Consider the following 16,771-nt stretch of genomic DNA (forward strand, 5'->3'; position numbering starts at 1 on the left):
AAGGATGCATTGGAATGAACTCGCACATTGTCAAGCCCAGACTTTTGTGGACCTTCCTGACTCTGGATTAGTTGCTGTGAAAACCCCAAGAAAGAAAAACCCACCAGCAACCCCGCCGGTGGCAAGTCAGGATACATTGTAGCAAAATGTCTACTTGATGGGTGTTGCAGGTGGAGAGTCTGAGGTAATTCCATGGCGTCTTGTTTCAATTATTAACAGCTACGACTAATTATTAACAGCTACGACTAACTGGCAGCTTGCCTTGACAAAGTATCAACATGTACTTTAGAAAAATAGCATAGACTAGAAGTAAAACTTGATACTGTTTAGGATTGCCCAAACAGCTGATCTCCAACCCTGGATATTAGAGTTGATACCTGGTACCTTCAAGTTATGTGGGGCTACGGACTGCACTGCGGCCCCCGCCCCACCACCAACATCCATGTGTTGAAGGCCTAACCCCGAGGTGTTGGAATTTGGAGATGGGGCCTTTGGGAGATGATTGATTAGGGTTAGAAGAAATCACAAGTGTGGGGCACCAAGTAATGAGGTTAGTGCCCTTACAGGAAGAGGCAGCTGGGCGCTTATACACGCTCTCTCTCTGCCAGGTGAGGACCCAGAGAGAAGCTCCCGTCTGAACGCCAGGAGGAGGGTCCTGAATCAGCTGGCACCTGGATCTCAGACTTCCAGCCTCCAGAACGGTGAGAAACACCTCCCTGCTGTTTAAGGTACCCCCGTCTGTAGTGTTCTGTGATGGCAACATGAGCTGACTAATAGACAAGGAATAAAAATATGTCCTCTGAGAGTTAAGCTCTAAAATCAGCCTAGCGAGGACCTATGCAAAGTCACTGCGGAGATAAGAGGTCTCAGGTCGGAGCGAGACTTGAGTACCATCAGAGTAAAGGCTAAATCGATGCAGTTTAAGAATACATGGGCCTGACGCTGCGCCTGGGTGCCAGGAACATTCTGGAAGGGCACACAAAAGATGCTTCAGTGTGAAGCAGGACCTGGGAGGCCAGTCTTGTCTCTGAATCTAAAGAGCTGTGCAAACGCAGAAAGGGAACCTGAAATGAAATCTCAGAGCTCAGAGAAGGTTAAAATAGTCTCCGCCATCCTTGCCGAAGGGCAGTGCTTATACACCTCAGCAAAAGCCACGGCAGGCATGCCTTTCCCCTCCCCTGAGGAGTCAGGGGACCCTGTGGCTGGTTCTGTCTCCACCTCTGCAGAGCCTGGCCCTCGGACACAGTCGCTCACCACCCACCTTCCTCTAGCACGTGCCCTTCCGCCGTGACCATCTGTACACAAGAGGCAGTTCTTTCCTTCACGGCAGGCGGCACATGGTCAAGACAGGCCGGAGCCCTGGCCAGGTGGCTCGGTGGGTTGGAGCATCATCCAGTGCACCCGAAATTTGCAGGTTCAGTCCCTGGTTGCTGCATGTTCAGGAGGCAACTGATCAATGTCTCTCTCTCCCTTCCCCTCTCTCTCAATAAACACAACCTCGGGTGAAGATTAGAAAAAAAAATAGTAGAAGAAGAAGAAAGGTTGTACTCCCCTGAGCTCTGTGGTTTTCTTTTTTTTTAAATTTGCTTTTATATAAATATCACCCATAAACAAGACAGCTGCTAAGCCTGGCTTCCACAGAACCTGTCCGGTTATTAAGAAATAAAGACGCTGCCATTATTTTACCTAAACACAATTTAAAACCAATTTAAAACTTCCAGTATTTTATTTAAAAGTACATTTCAATGTCCAAGGCTGTTTCAACATAAAGGTCGTTCCATGTAACCATGTGCCCTGCAGACACCAGAGATTGTTTTAGGCAAAGCATTCGAATCACAGTGAGATAGTTACAATGTGGCAATAACTTCGCAATCTTTCCGACTAGCTTTAAATTGCATCATATTACTCTGAAATATTGTATATATTATAAGTCTACTGTCTTCTTCTTTACTTCCCCCAATGTTTACCATGTACCTGTTGTCATAGGTTCTTCCCCAAATAAACTGCCCTCTTGATAAACTCCGGCCATCTCCAGTCCCACGTCCTCCAAGTCGACCTCGGCTTGGCCATTTGGTCTGCAGAGCTCAGCTCTGTTACAATGTTATAGTCCTTAGATTTTTGTGCATAATGGACCCAGAGTCTCAAAGCACTTTTTGGAGTCAGGGTGATGAATACTTTGTATTTGCATGTTCTCCAAAGAACGTAAGAAAATGCTGATGCAAACTAGCAGCTTTAGAAATATGTGCTGATTAAATAATCCATAGCAATTTGGGAGAATGAGTCTAGTTATTTCTTTTATTGCAAACACACACACACACACACACGCACACGCACACACATACACACACACACATATCCATGCCCAGGGAATTAAATATTTAAGCCAAACCAAAAAGGCAGATGGCTGTGGGTAGGAATACAAATTAGCGTAGCCATGATGAAAAACTGCCTAAAGGCTCCTCAAAAAATTAAAACTCAAATGACCTCACGGCCCAGCTATTCCACTTCTGGGGATTTGTTGGAATAAACCCAAAATACGAATTCAGAAAGATATATGTGCCCCGATGTTTAGTGCAGTGATATTTATAATATCGCCCAGATACGGAAGCAGCCCAGGGGCTTACCGATAGGCCGGCAGGTAAAGCGGAGGCGGCACGTGTTCACAATCCAACGTGACTCGGCCATAAAAAGAGTGAAATCTTACCGTTTGTGACGATGTGGATGGACCTGGAAGGTATTGCACTAAGTGAAATAAATCCGCCAGAGAAAGACAAGTACCATATGATTTCACTTATATGTAGAATCTAGAAAAATGAAAGAAACAAGCAAACAACACAGAAACAAACTCGTAGGCACAGAACAAATTGATGGCTGACAGAGGGGAGGGTGGTGGGGGGCAGAAGAGAAAGGGGAAGGGATTGAGAAGCACAGATCTGCACTCACAGAACAGTCACGGGGACGCAAAGTCCAGCAGGGGAACAGTCAGTAATATTGTACTAAGTGTGGATGGTGTCCCAGGGGTCCCAGACTTACTGAGGGGGGACACCTTGTTCCATGAGTGTCTGACCACTGTGCGGTATACCCAAGGCTGATACACAATGGTATGTCGACTGTAAGGGGAAAACACAGGAAAGCGAAATGTAGACTTTAAGGCACTCAAATGAAGGTACAACCGCATCTCGTTATTCCTAAGTTACATTGTAGAAAGTCTTCGTGAGTGCTGAATCATTTTTCCTGTGCAAAACACGAGGTCAGGTTCCTGTGAGACTCTGGTCATAGCATCACCCATGTAATCAACCATCACTGCCTCTTTCAATGGGCTCCTGTTTAAAGGAATCTTATTTCACAGACATTTGTTTGAATCATGGACACTGAACTCGCCAGCACCACCAGAACTCGGCCTGAATGACGTTTGTCAGGCACATACTGTTTCCAAAGTAAAAAGCATCGTGCCTTCCTGAGGTCAGAGTGCAAGGAAGCAGCTCAGCCCTCTGCTTGGGGGCCGTTTTAAACAACAGAATTGGCAACAAAGAGCACAAAAAAAATGCAGAAAAATGTTGCCAAACAGACCACAGCAAGGACCCTTGTTCATGACGCATGAGCTCCAACAAGAGGGCCAGTGTCAGCTTGCTTGGCCTTGGCTGGTAATGACCCGCCAACCCTCCTCGAACACCCCGTCCATACACCTCAGTGTACGTCAGTGAGCGACCACAAAGGCACCGGAAGAACTGATTTCGGGGTCACCGATGTATTTTAGAGAGCAGGTGACTTCGCACACTTGGGATCTGTAGCAGCAAAGGTCAAGTTTTTGAAAGTCCTCATTAGAGCGGGCATGTGGGGTCTCAGGAGACATTTCCTTTGCACTGCTATGTTTACAGCCCGTCCTCACCCCATGGGGGACGTCCTAGCAGGGGGCAGTGCACTCCAGTCACGCGGACCCCGGAATCTCCACTCACAAAGTGGAATCGGGCAGGATCAGACCACCTCTTTCTCACTGAAGTTAGATGGTGCACACGTTAGATGGCACACACGTTTGCGATGCACAGGAGTTTGTGATATAAACACAGGCAAACAAACCTCGGCGAGGCACCTTCACAAAACCAGTGCGCTGACCCCGGCTAATGCTCGCACAGTGTGCATTCACTACGGACACCGAATCCCCTGCCTGGACCCCCGTTACCACTGGGAAACTTGGGAAACCCGTGGGAAGAGTAGGATGTGCCCAAACCCGAGCAGGGCGGCCTGGTCCCGGGATAATCTGTCCTTACACGTGCACCCTGAAGGGGACAGGGGCGGGGCCGGAACGCAACTCCTAAGGAACAAGGCAGAAGTGACGATAACGAGGATGAGGATGAGCATCATGAAATGCCCAAGAGCAGAGAGTTGCTGCTCCAAGAAATGAAAACAAAACAAAGTGGAAGACAGCAAATGCGAAGGGTGACAGCAAATGTGTCGGCAACTCAGTCGGCGCATAGGCGGGTTGAACCGCTACCAGGTGATGTTCTGGAAACTGGGCAGGAGCCCCTGGGGCTGTGAGAGCCGAGCTCAGGCAGAGGAATCAAATCTTCAAGCTTAGACTGCTTTCCTTTGTTTCTTTACTTTCCTTCACACGGTTTAGAGCAGGGCTGTCAAACTCATTTTCACCACAGCTAACATCAGCCTCGCGGTTGCCTTCAAAGGGTGAAAATAATTTTAGGGCTGCGTAAATGTAACTACTGCGTAACTGTTAAGGAGTTGAAATTACATGCGGCCCTTTGAAGGCAACCGCAAGGCTGATGTGGCCCCCGGTGAAAATGAGTTTGACGCCCCTGGTTAGAACTAGGGGTATGGTGGCCCAGGACGGCTGTGAATGCGGCCCAACACAGAAATCGTAGATGTACCCAAAACACCCATTTACATGGCTGGCACCCATTTATGTTCCTGGGGACTAGTCTGGGTCTCCTGGTGCGCCCCCTGTCTGGGCACTGGGGACCCACATTTTGTTCCCATCACCTGTTTATACATTTTCCATCTGAGAAGGAGCAGCAATGAGATCATCAGATGCGCACCTACTATGGTACCTGACATCCTCCCTGGAAGATGTGGTTTAGTCCTTGTCATCTTTCAAACTGCAAAGATGTACATCTCTCACGGAGGAATTTCAGGCCGTGGGGGAGAGGTTCCTGGGCAGAGAACCGCAGCCGCCCCTCCGCGTCCCCTGCACAGAAAGTTTTCGGCATGGTCTGCCCCTGAGGCTCACTTCCCTCGTCCCCTGTGCCCCAGGGCCCGGCCCCCTTCCCACATGGGCGCGTGTGGGCACTCACAGCAGAGTCACCCTGCCAGCATCTGCTCTCAGCGAGGAGACACGCCACACACCTGCAGTGTTCCCGGGCCTGCCACGTTCTCACACTAGCCTACATTTTAAAGAAAAACCTCCCATCTTTGCAGGTTTCCCTTCCTCCGAAACAATGAAGGAGCCAGGAGTGGGGATCGAGGAGACAGGAGAAGGGATACAGGAGTGAGAGGGTGCTTCTCCCCTAAATGCAGAAAAACCAGAACGAGGATAAAGAAATGGGAGGAAAATGGCATTGACATTTCAGCAACACTGAGTACAGACAGACAGTCCATGGGGAACGCATTTCTGTAAGTCAGGGATGAGAAAAAGATTCATTCAGGATTACTGTAGCCCTAAATCTAATTCCGCCTATGTTTAAGAAAACACATCGTATTACTAACATATCCCCCTTTGCCCATTATTCCTTTCTATTATAAAATTATCTGACACAAACCATGATGGATTATGTATTTTTTGGCTTTTAAACATCTAATATGGCATGTAATCTCTTATAATGTAGGGAAAAATCTATAACAACCAGGTTTTAAAAAAAGGTTGAAAATTGTTATAATTCAATGAAATGGGTCAAAAGCATTCTTATTCAATTAAAAAAATTCTTACTCCCCCTTTTTAAGTTTGATTCATCAATAAAAATTATTCCAGGTCCTCATTTGCTCTTAAAATAAGAAAAAAATGCAGTTAATTTTAGTTTTAAAGCCGTCATAACTTTAAGAAAAATCAATGAAAAAAATAACAACTTGGCCAAACAGCAATTTAATGAAGGAATTGGCGGGGGGGAAGTAAAGCCCATTAGTGTTTCCTGTGAGGAGAATAATGAGAATGAAGTCTGAGGGGAGAGTGAGGGACAGTAGCAAAGTGTTGGATTAGAAATTAGGGTATCTCGATTTAAAACATTAAAAAATTTAATTATAGTTAACATTCAATATTAGTTTATATGAGTTTCAGGTGTGCAGCATTGTGGTGAGGAAGATAATTTGTGAAGTGATTCTCCCAATAATTCCAGTGTCCGGCTGGCAGCACACACGCTTATTACAATTACTGACTGTACTCCCTATGCTATACTCTACATCCCCGTGACTATTTTAGCAACTGCGATTTGTACTTCTAAATCCCTTCACCCTTTTTTGTCCATCCCCCAACTCTTCTCCTACCTGGCAAGGGAAACAAAAGAAAAGCAAACCAATAGGACTTCAATGGCCTAAAGTTTTTGCACAGCGAAGGAAACCATCAACAAAACAAAAAGACGACCTACTGAGTAGAAGAAGGTGTTCTGCCAATGGTACACCGAATAAGGGGTTCATGGCCAAGATTTAGAAAGAACTCATTCAACTCAACATCACAAAACCCAAATAACCTAGTTTAAAAAATGGTCAGAGGGCCTGAATGGACACTTCTCCAAAGAGGACACACAGAGGGCCAACAGACATAGGAAAAGATGCTCAACATCACCAATCATCAGAGAGATGCAAATTAAAACTACAATGAGATACCACCTCACACCTGTCGGGATGGCCATTACCAACAAATCAGCAAACAACAAGCCCTGGCTAGCGAGCATGTGGGGATGGGGGGCCCTCGTGCCCTGTTGGGGGAAATGCAGACTGGTGCAGCCCCTGTGGAAAGCGGTGTGGAGGGTACGCCAATTCTTGCCCTGAGTTTAATATTGACCGGGTCGAGGGGGACAGGCCTTGTTAGTCACCGTTCACTCAGCAGATACTACTGAGCATGCTCCATGCCAGGAGGTGGGTGGAGAATGGGGTCCATCAGTGACAAAGAGTCACAGAAGCCACCATCCTGGGGTGCTCACATCACAGCTCTGTCTCAGACTGCCCTGTGGATCCCTGACCACCTTTGAGAACCGTCGCGACAGGTACTTGGGGTCCTCACTTTGTTGGTAACTCACGTGTGTCCGACGCCATCTGGAAAGCCAGTCCCCGTTACAGAAGGACAGCTGGCCAGGCTGACTGCTGCTCCCCGTGCTGGCAGCCAGGAGAGGGTCCATCTGAGTGGCCAGGGCCAGCCTGGGCCACCTCAGGGGTTCACTCAGCCAGGAACTCATTCAGCAAACTCATCCTGACCTACTGTGTGGCAGGAGGTATTGCAGGTGGCAGGGGTACAAAATCAAACTTCCAAAGGTTAATCCTGTTACTGTTCTCAAGAAAACATGTGAGTTATCATGCCAGAGCATCATGGGTGAAGATCAACCCAATTTATAAGGCCGCTTTGAGGAGCATGGTTTGGTGTGCCAGGTGACAGTGAGGAAGGTGAGGACGGGGCAGCGGTGGGGACAGTGAAGAAGAGCTTCCCAGGATAGTGTGTGGTCCGTGCAGGGAATGGACAGGTGACCCTGGGCTTGGAGAGCATGCAGTCTTTGTCCTCAGACCAGAGAGGACAGAGGCCCTGGGCAAAGACCCCCAAATGCATGGCTCCCGGCACCTAGGAGGAAGCTCTGCTTCTTAAGTTTGACTTATCAGCATCTGCATGTGCTCCTGTATCCACACCCAGCTGCACACCCCCATACCACATGTACACACGTGTAAATACAGCACACACATGCACACAAACACATCACGCACATGTACACAAGCAACACACCAAGCATGCACATACCCACACCCCCAAATATGCACCACACGTGCATGCTTGAGCACACAATACATACCACACGCACACAGGCACATGCACACATGTCACACGTACATGCCACACACGTGCACTCACTGCACACACACTTCACACACCAAATGTGTGCATATACCCTCCCAACACACACACACTATTCCCACAGGTCACGAGACCAAAGCTGGTTTTGTTTCCATCCTCACTGTTTGTGAATTCAACATCTTCAAATTCACCTACTTGCTCAAATCCACTTGTAACTTCAAGGCAGTACTCCCCACACTTTTGCTGTCACTCACAAACACACGCCAAGTGGTGCCACTGTGCACGTCTGCGGCTGAGGCCGACCAGGGGCGCCCTGCCCCCTCATCTCAGCTCTCACAGCCTATGCAGTGCCAGTCTCTCTCATTCTTGTGCCTTTTGTTGGTGATTTCGCTGCTGAAAGGGGCCCCCCAGCTCAGTGCTGAGGGGCGGCCTACTCTCCCTGAGCACAGGAGACTCATGTGGCTTATGGAGAAAATTCTCATGTCAAGTGAGCTTCCTTCAGGAGTCAATTACAGTGCTGTTGGCCATGAGTCAAAGTTAGTGAACCCACAGTACAAATCCGTCATGGTGTCTTTAAATAAACCCACACGTCAGAGGAACAGGCTATGTGCTGATTAGCTAATGAAACCATCGTGACCACAGGTGGGTGGGAACCTAACCCCACCTTTCTGCTAGGAGCAATGATTTGGCGTTTGCTAACTCAGCTCTCACGAGCCTTTGTAGTAGAGACTACCGTGAAGGAAAAGAATCGATAGTAGAAGGCCCATGCTCCTTGAATGTAATTGAGGAGAGGGCACGGTGTGGCTGGGGACAAAGCCAGGGAGGGGGCGTATAGGAGTGTGCTGATCTTTAGATTCCTGTCCCACTTCTTCACGCTCTCCAAGCACTCAAGTTAACCTCTGCATCTGCAGACCAGGCAAAGCCAGAGCTCTCTGTGCACGGGTTTGCTCCTGCCGCTGCAGCTAAACGCCAGAGTGCGGTTCTCCCCAGAAACCAAGCACATTAAAAAATCAAGATGTGAATTATGGTCTGGCCCCACACCTCATTTAAGAACAACCCTCCACGGGACTGGTGTGTAGAACTGGAGTAATCCCGTTTAAGTATAATGTTCCTTCATAATTAAAATGCCAAGGGTTAAAGATAAAGAGAGAATCTTAAAAGCAGGGAGAGAAAAGCAGTTAGTGACCTACAGGGGAGATCCCATAAGACTGTCAGCAGATTTTTCAAAAGAAACTTTGCAGGCTGGAGGGGACTGGCAAGAAATATGCGAAGTCATGAAAAGCAGGGTCCTACAGCCAAGATTGCTCTACCCAGAAAAGATATCACTTGGAATCGAAGGGCAGATAAAGATCCTCCCAGACAAGAAAAAATGAAAGGAGTTCATCACCATAAAGCCATTATTATATGAAATGTTAAGGAGACTTATTTAAGAAAAAGATAAAAACTATGAACAATAAAATGGCAAAAATACGTATCTATCAATGATTGAATCTAAAACAAAAACTAAGCAAACAAGAAGGTCAGAGAATCCTGGATACAGAGAGCCTTTTGATGGTTGGAGGGGAGTGTGGGGGAGGGGTGAAGAGGGGATTGAGAGGTACAAATAGGTAGTTACAGAATAGCCATGGGCTTATAAAGTGCAGTGTAGGAAATGGAGCAGCCAAAGAACTTACACATGACCCATGGATATGAACAATGGTGGGGGGATGGTCTAAGGGGGGGTGCTGGGTGGAGGGGGGCAAAGGGGGAAAAGCCAGGACACCTGTAACAGCATAATCAATAAAAGTATAATTAAAACATACATGTGATGTTCCTTGACTTTACATTTTTCTGTACACTTGATTAAAAGTAATGGTTTCCCCACAGAGAGCACCCGGTCTGCCTACAGCTGTGGAGGGGCCTCATTGGTCCAACTGGACGGAAATAACTCAGGACTCCCCCTGGTGGTCTCTAAAGACTCTGCAATGCAATCACCATCTTACAGCTCTTCACTGTAAGTTATTTCGAACACATGGAAAAGGCCGGTTGATAAAAGGCATCCTACCCAATGTTTATCCAGTATTATCATTGTCATGTTGGCTTCAGATTCTTTTAAGGAGATGACATCACGCAGATAAAGCTGAACCCCCCTGCTCTCCACCTGATGTGCCCGCCCCCTTGCCCAGGTGGGCCCCTCCCCTGCCACGCACCCCTCCATCCAAGGCTATGGCTTCACCGCTTCCTTGACCACGCGGTAGGGTTTGCGTTCTTTACATTCATGGCATCATTCTCTACATTTCCTTCCCTGCTTTTTCTTTCCGTAAACAGTGTTTCCCGTCCACTTGCCAGTCTCTGCCTTTTCGTGAGTGGATGAAGACCACTGAAGTTGAAGGTAGTTGCCGACAGGTTAGGGGTCTAGATGCCATTTTATTGTCTGCTCTGTGTGTCCTTCTCATTCCTCTGTCCTTACCTCCCTGTGGGTTAGACAGACATTTTTTTAAGATCACGTCTCCGTTGAGTCCTTGTCTATTTGTATACAGTATTTCTAATAGTTTCCTCGGAGGTTGTTCTGGGGGTTCCAGTATCGTCCCAGGACTTCCCACAGGCACAAGAATGGAGTCCCCTGGGAGGACCACGTCCCTTATAAAGGTCCCTCACGCGGTGCCCACACTCTGCCGGCATTGCCGCCCCCACAGGCACTAATACCGCGTCCCACAGCGCCGGGATTTTTGCTTTAACCATCAGACGTGATTCTGGAGCGCTCCCGAGGAGAGAGGCACCTGCCGCTCCCCAGGGTGCTTGCCCAGCGAGGCACCTCCTTTTGTTCCGTCTCCTTCCTGTTTAGGAAACTTCCAGAGCCCGTCTCTCAGGTCGATTTCCTGGTGACACACCCCTTTGGTTTCCCACAATGTCTTCATTTCCCGGCATTCTTGGAGGGCATCCCCTTTGAAAACAGAATGCTCACGTTGCATCTCTCTTCTTTCCACCCTCTGGCTTCTAGAGCTTCAGAGGAGAAATCTTGGTGAATCAACGTTCTTTTCCTCTCCATTTTCCTTCCATAAAAAACCCCTTCTCAATAAAAATGCTGCCACTTGTTTATCCTTCCTTGTGACTAAGACAGGTGAAGGAGTTCTCCCCGGAAACCTGTGGGCCACGGGACCACCCGCTGCCCCTCATACCGCGTGAGCGGCCGTGGGCTTGGGTGCGGGTCCATGTGTTCATACACCTGCATGACCTGGTCAGAGAATCTTTGAACCCTCACCCATGTCAGCCTCACCTGAGACAGGCAGGGACACGCCGTGCCAGGGAAAAGGGTCACCCAAGTGGTACTTCTTGTACTGTTTTCTTTAGGACTAGCCCGGGCGGCCCTTTTACAACTTCATCTAGACCCTACAGGTTGTTAACCAAGCCAGTGTGAAAAGTCAAAACCACCGAGTGTGCCTTAATTTAACCACGTACATGGTCTTGGCACCTTGCTTTGTGTCCACCTGAATAAACAGGACAACTCAACGGTGACTCCTGGTATTCTGCTCATGTGCTTGCTTTGAAAATGCAGGCAGGTCGTTCTTGGAAAGAGGAAATTTCTTTAGCATACGGTGTTTGGTAAATTTTCAAAGGTATCATGTACACGGTCACGGGCAGTGTGATCGGGGATGGTGGTCCGCTGGCACCAATCCAAGTCCCGCCCCCGACAGGAGAAGAGACCCAGGCCGGAGGACAGGCCTGGGGTCCCCATTCCGTTGACGATGCTGGTCCCGCGTGGGGGCATGAACCTCTGCCTCACGCACACTGACAGCCAGCCCGCCCCTGGCTTTCCCGCACCTTTCCTGGGGGGCAGCATCGCCTCACAGGGTAGCGTGAATTCCTTGGGTAGCTGGTCTTAGAAAACCCACGGCAGCCAACTCCCTCCGGAGCACTTGCCTTTGAAACTTTGGAAACATGAGAAAAACCGCTTCTGAAGCTGAGTCGGCAAATCCCAACAGAGGGTGAAATTGGTTCTGCAGAGACCAAACAGCATGCTCTCCCTTCCCCCTAAGAGCCGGGGGCCGTTGAAACAATTGCTGCACAGGAACCGTGAAGTCAAGTCCAAGTTCCGCAGTCGGGCCTTCACGCAGCCAACCTGCTTTTTCTCCACGGAGCGCTTTTGCCAGAAGAAGGCTGCCCTGCCCGGTGTGCGGGGGCGGCTGGGAGAATCCTGCCTGCGTCGCTCCAGTTCAGAGAAGCTGATGGCTCAGAGTCCCCTGTGTCACTCCCCTCCTCTTTCGTATCCTCCTCACTCCTCCAGGCGAAGCCCAGCTCTGCTCCTGCACTTGGCTTTCACTGGGGCGCCCGGTGCATGGGCACGTCCCAGTCCCCTCCTCGGAGGGGCGGCTCTGCACGCTGGCATTGCTAACACCACGGTGACTGCACATGCCCACACGCAACCAGGTGTGACATTGTTAAGCAAGCAGGGCCCCGGCTCACGTTTAAATGCATGTGATAGAAACTCTCACTCAAGTTCACTAATATCTGGTGGCTTTTCTTCTGGGCGCAGAAAAACGACAACTCCCACGAAGGCTCTGGGCAGCCCTGGCTTTCTGTCTCCCAGCTGCGGCGACCCCTGGAAGCCACAGGCCCAGATGGCAGAGCAGCAGAGTGAAAACCGGGGGAACCTCTGAGCCGTGGTGCGGACCACAGAGGACTCGGAGGGAAGTAGTATCAAAACCTGTGATCGCTAAGCAGCCGTGTTGGTGACTGTGGGAGCAGCGAGGTTCCCGCTTCGAGTCCTGCATCAGACATTAACTGCAGCTGCTGGTGGAGATGGACTTCATTTTCCAAGTGGTCAGGGAGCTGGGCCCCACACCCAGACAGGCAAGCCTCTGTCCACCTGAGATCCTGTCCCTCACACATCTCACTGTGTACATCCTCACATCGTCCTTGCCTGCTCTCCTTGGAATGACCGCCGAGGCTGCCCCCGAGTCCTCCGCACGGCACATACACTGTCTCCAGCATCCTTGCAACCTAAAAAGGAAGATCTCTGTGATTAGAAGCACGGGGTCCATCTCCAGCTGGCGAGATGAAAAAGCCCCAGAACAAAGGCTAGAGGCGCCTACTGTGCAATCCAGTGGCACCTAGTACCACTGATTGGACCCTATAAAATGTTTAAAACGGCAGATTTTACGTGACGTGCATTTTGTCATGATCCATGAGGTCCTTATTATACCAAACGGCTTAAAAACATTTTTTTTCCTCTCCGGGAGCTTGGTTGTCTTTGCAATGTCCAGTGGCTTAGCCACCCACTTCATCACAGAGCACGCAAGGGAAAAAAAGAAGCCCGGCTCGGATTTTTTTTCTAAATTAATAATGCTTTAGAATATAATTCAAAACCATAACGGGACTAGGAGTCCAGCCAGATGCCACCAATATCAAAGATAGGGCATCTGTGACTTTTTAAAGTGAAATAATGCATTGATTTTCCCGTAAAGCGTGTGTGTGTGTGTGTGTGTGTGTGTGTGTGTGTGTGACGTTGAGCAACTTTTCATGTCTCTGTGCTGAAATACTTCAGGATCGTGGCAATTACTTCAAGAGGATTCTTTAACTTTGAAGTCGTACTTGACCCAGGCAGATGCACCGACTATCAAATATCGTGTTTGATATTTGCACTCCTCGGGCACCAGTGTGTCGGGGAGTCCACAGGACTGCCCGGCGGTGTGTGCGGGCTCTGTTGAGGAACGAGGCCTGCATCTGGGTTTTTTTAATTTTATTTTTTGTATTTATTTACTGATTTCAGAGAGAAGGGGAGGGAAAGAGGGAGGAAGGGAGAAAGAGAAACATCAGTTTGTGAGTGGGCATCGAACCTGCAACCTTGGTATAGCAGGATGATGCTCTAGTGATGCTCTAACCAGCTAGGCTACCTAGCCAAGGATGCATGTGGGTTTGGGTTTTTTAAAAATGATTTTATGTATTTATTTTTAGAGAATGGGGAAGGGAAGGAGAAAGAAAGAGAAACATCCATGTGTGGTTGTCTCTTGCATGCCCCCTACTGGAGACCCAGCTGCAACCCAGGCATGTGCCCTGACTGGGAATCGAACCAGGACCCTTTGGTTCACAGGCCCACGCTCAATCCACTGAGCTACACCAGCCAGGGCTGCATCTGAGGGCAGCCTGCCTGAAGTGCAGAATCAGGCCCAGGGAAGGTGCGTGGGGCAGTCAGAAGGACCATTTGAGTTGGCATTGAGAAGGGGCCATGAAGGATGTTAGAGAAAAAGCAGCAAAGAAAAGAAGTAGCGACAGTCCGTGCCCCTCTGTTGGATTCACCCAGCCCAAATTTAACGCCTACTTAAAAACAGTAAAACCTGGAGAACGGACTTTGTCCTGTGAACGTGTTGCAGAATTTTAGATGTAGTAGCTTGGTACATGGAAGTGACTCTACACAATCAATTAAAAAGACTCCTGCCCTGGCTGGTGTGGCTCAGTGGACTGAGCACCAGCCTGGGAGCCAAAGGGTTACCAGTTCAATTCCTAGTCAGGGCACATTCCTGGGTTGTGGGCCAGGTCCCCAGTAGGGGACGCAACAGAGGCAACCACACATTGATATTTCTTCCCTTCCCCTCTCTCTAAAAATAAATAAATAAAACATTTAAAAAGTAAATAAAAAGGCTCTCATCTGTTTTCAGGAATGGCACATACATCAGACCCATACCACGGGGTTATGACTTGGGATTCCATCTGTCAGGGAGAAAGGCCATCGGAAGGGGTCCATATAATCACAATGGCACCGTGCGTCTAAGGCAGGGGAACGGAACGGATCACCATTTCATGAAATGTCCTCATTTTTAACTACCCCCCCCTTCAAATGTCAGAGCAACTCACACGGCCTTACAGGACAGTGGGTGAGCTCCGGACACGCACTGACTGAAAAGGGACACTGATTTCTTTGACAGTGTCACGCACGGCAGCTTCCAAATGCACTTGGAAAGGGGTTGTTCAGCGGTGGCCTGTGTGGACTCCAGACTCGGCCACATGCCCCGTGAGGAGCTGTGGGCCCCCAGCTCCCACACCCCAGGGACGCCCCACTTCCTCTGCCGGTGTTTGTCAACACGGCTGCAAGAGAGCTGTCCATTCCGATTATGTCTGTGTCCTCTGTTTGGAACGGTTCCTTCTGCAACACACAGTGTCGAGATCTGTTGTCATTCCCAGTCGTTACCTGCTCCTGCCTGGACCTCTCCACTGAGAGGGGGACCCGTTTCTCTCACCTGCCAGATAAAACCTGAGTGTGTGGGCCACGTCCCCTCTGAGACCCCTTCTAGTCCTGATCATTATGTGATTTGATACCGTGACAAAACTTGGCCTGGCCAGGCAGCTCAGTTGGTTGGAGCATCGTCCAAATACGCCAAGGTTCTGGGTTTGATCCCCCATCAGGGCATATGCAAGAATCAACCGATGGTAAGTGGAGAAAAAGCAAATCGATGTGTCTCTCTCACAGGAGGGGACTTGATTAGAGCAAATACCTGATTGGGGAAAATGCTGCATTAGGGAGAACAGAGAATGTGCCCGGGAAGCCCAAAGTGCAAGTCTGGGCCCAGCAAAGGAGCGAGGGAGACAAGCGAAGCCAGGTGCTTGGGGGGAGGTGGTCTCAGGACGTTTGAATAAAAGCTGGCTGTCAGGGAGCGCCCCACCTCCCAGGTGCAGGCCTCCACCATCACCATCCCTGCCACCCTCTGTGCAGCTGGGACGAGATGACCCCTCCGCACGAATGCCTGAGGGATCCCTTGGCTGGGATGCAGCTGGGGCCTCGGCTGGTGTGGCTGCCCCACATGACAGAAACCAAGAAAGAAGCCCACGAAGTCTAGTCTCAGTGTGGGCACTAGGGGCCCCCAAGAGAAAGGGCAGGATGCGCCTCCCAGCATCCTCTCCTAGGCTCAGGGCTGGGGCATTGACCTGCAAGCCCCCTGGGTCCATCATTTAAAAAGGCCACCAGGGACAAGAATTCCACGGTGCTCCAGGCTTGCCACATGCCCAGAGTGTGGAAAAAGGCCTCCAACCATCAACTCATGGGTCTGCAGGTACAATTGAGGCTGGTGGAGCCAGAAACAGCCAGAAGAACACAGGCAGAACCTCACCCCCCCACCCCTGCTCCCAGCCAGCCGTCCTTGCCAGAAAGCCGAGCAATGAGCTCCGAGCAGCCCCCTGCCTGCCGACCCGCACTCTGGCATCCCCACGAGGGCAATGAGAACGGCCTTGTGAAGACTGCCCGGCCAGGACTCGCTCCGGCTCGGGCGGTAACCGGGTGGGCGTACCCAGGGCCTCTAGCCCCAGTGCCTGCCATTTTCCACAAGATGCAGAAATCCCGAAACAGCCTCCTCCTGCGTCCTATTTATGCCTATCCCTGCCTGCCACAGATTTTAAAAAGCCTCTCTTTTCCTTTCTTTAGGACATGCCTTGAGAAGACCATTTAAAATAAAAGCGAAACCATCGGGCTGTCAATTGGGAACACCCCACAGACCAGAGGGGGGTAAGGAAATGAAATAGCAGGACAGTTAAGTGTCAGCCCAGAGCAGAGCCGGGGGACGCACTGGAGGCCCTGGGCACGGGCGCGATGACACGCGTCTCCCACGGAATATGGACCGACTCCAGAGAGCTGGGTGCTTAGGACAGACTTCCAATTGGGCACCGCTTGCCAAGAGCTGTCTTTGACTACTGCACGGTTAGCCTGGGGTTATATAACCCGCTGTCTCGTAACCATGGTCCCAAGTGGCGGAACCATCAGACTGGTGAGGCTGGCCGGGAGGACATGGTGTCCCTGCAAGTGTG

The 16,771-nt window shown here is 49.8% G+C and overlaps 1 long non-coding RNA gene across 1 annotated transcript; it reads left to right on the forward strand.

The window, feature by feature from the left end:
* Nucleotides 1-616: 616 nt before the first annotated feature.
* On the forward strand, nucleotides 617-16,466 carry LOC128628372 (uncharacterized). The gene is made up of 3 exons (XR_008392760.1): nucleotides 617-701; nucleotides 9,866-9,992; nucleotides 16,392-16,466. It is a non-coding gene; the product is annotated as an uncharacterized LOC128628372 (long non-coding RNA).
* The last annotated feature ends 305 nt before the right edge of the window (nucleotides 16,467-16,771 follow it).

This window comes from Artibeus jamaicensis, unplaced genomic scaffold, assembly GCF_021234435.1.
Source record: "Artibeus jamaicensis isolate MK-2021 breed Jamaican fruit bat unplaced genomic scaffold, CSHL_Jam_final contig_718, whole genome shotgun sequence".
NCBI classification, from domain to species: domain Eukaryota; kingdom Metazoa; phylum Chordata; class Mammalia; order Chiroptera; family Phyllostomidae; genus Artibeus; species Artibeus jamaicensis.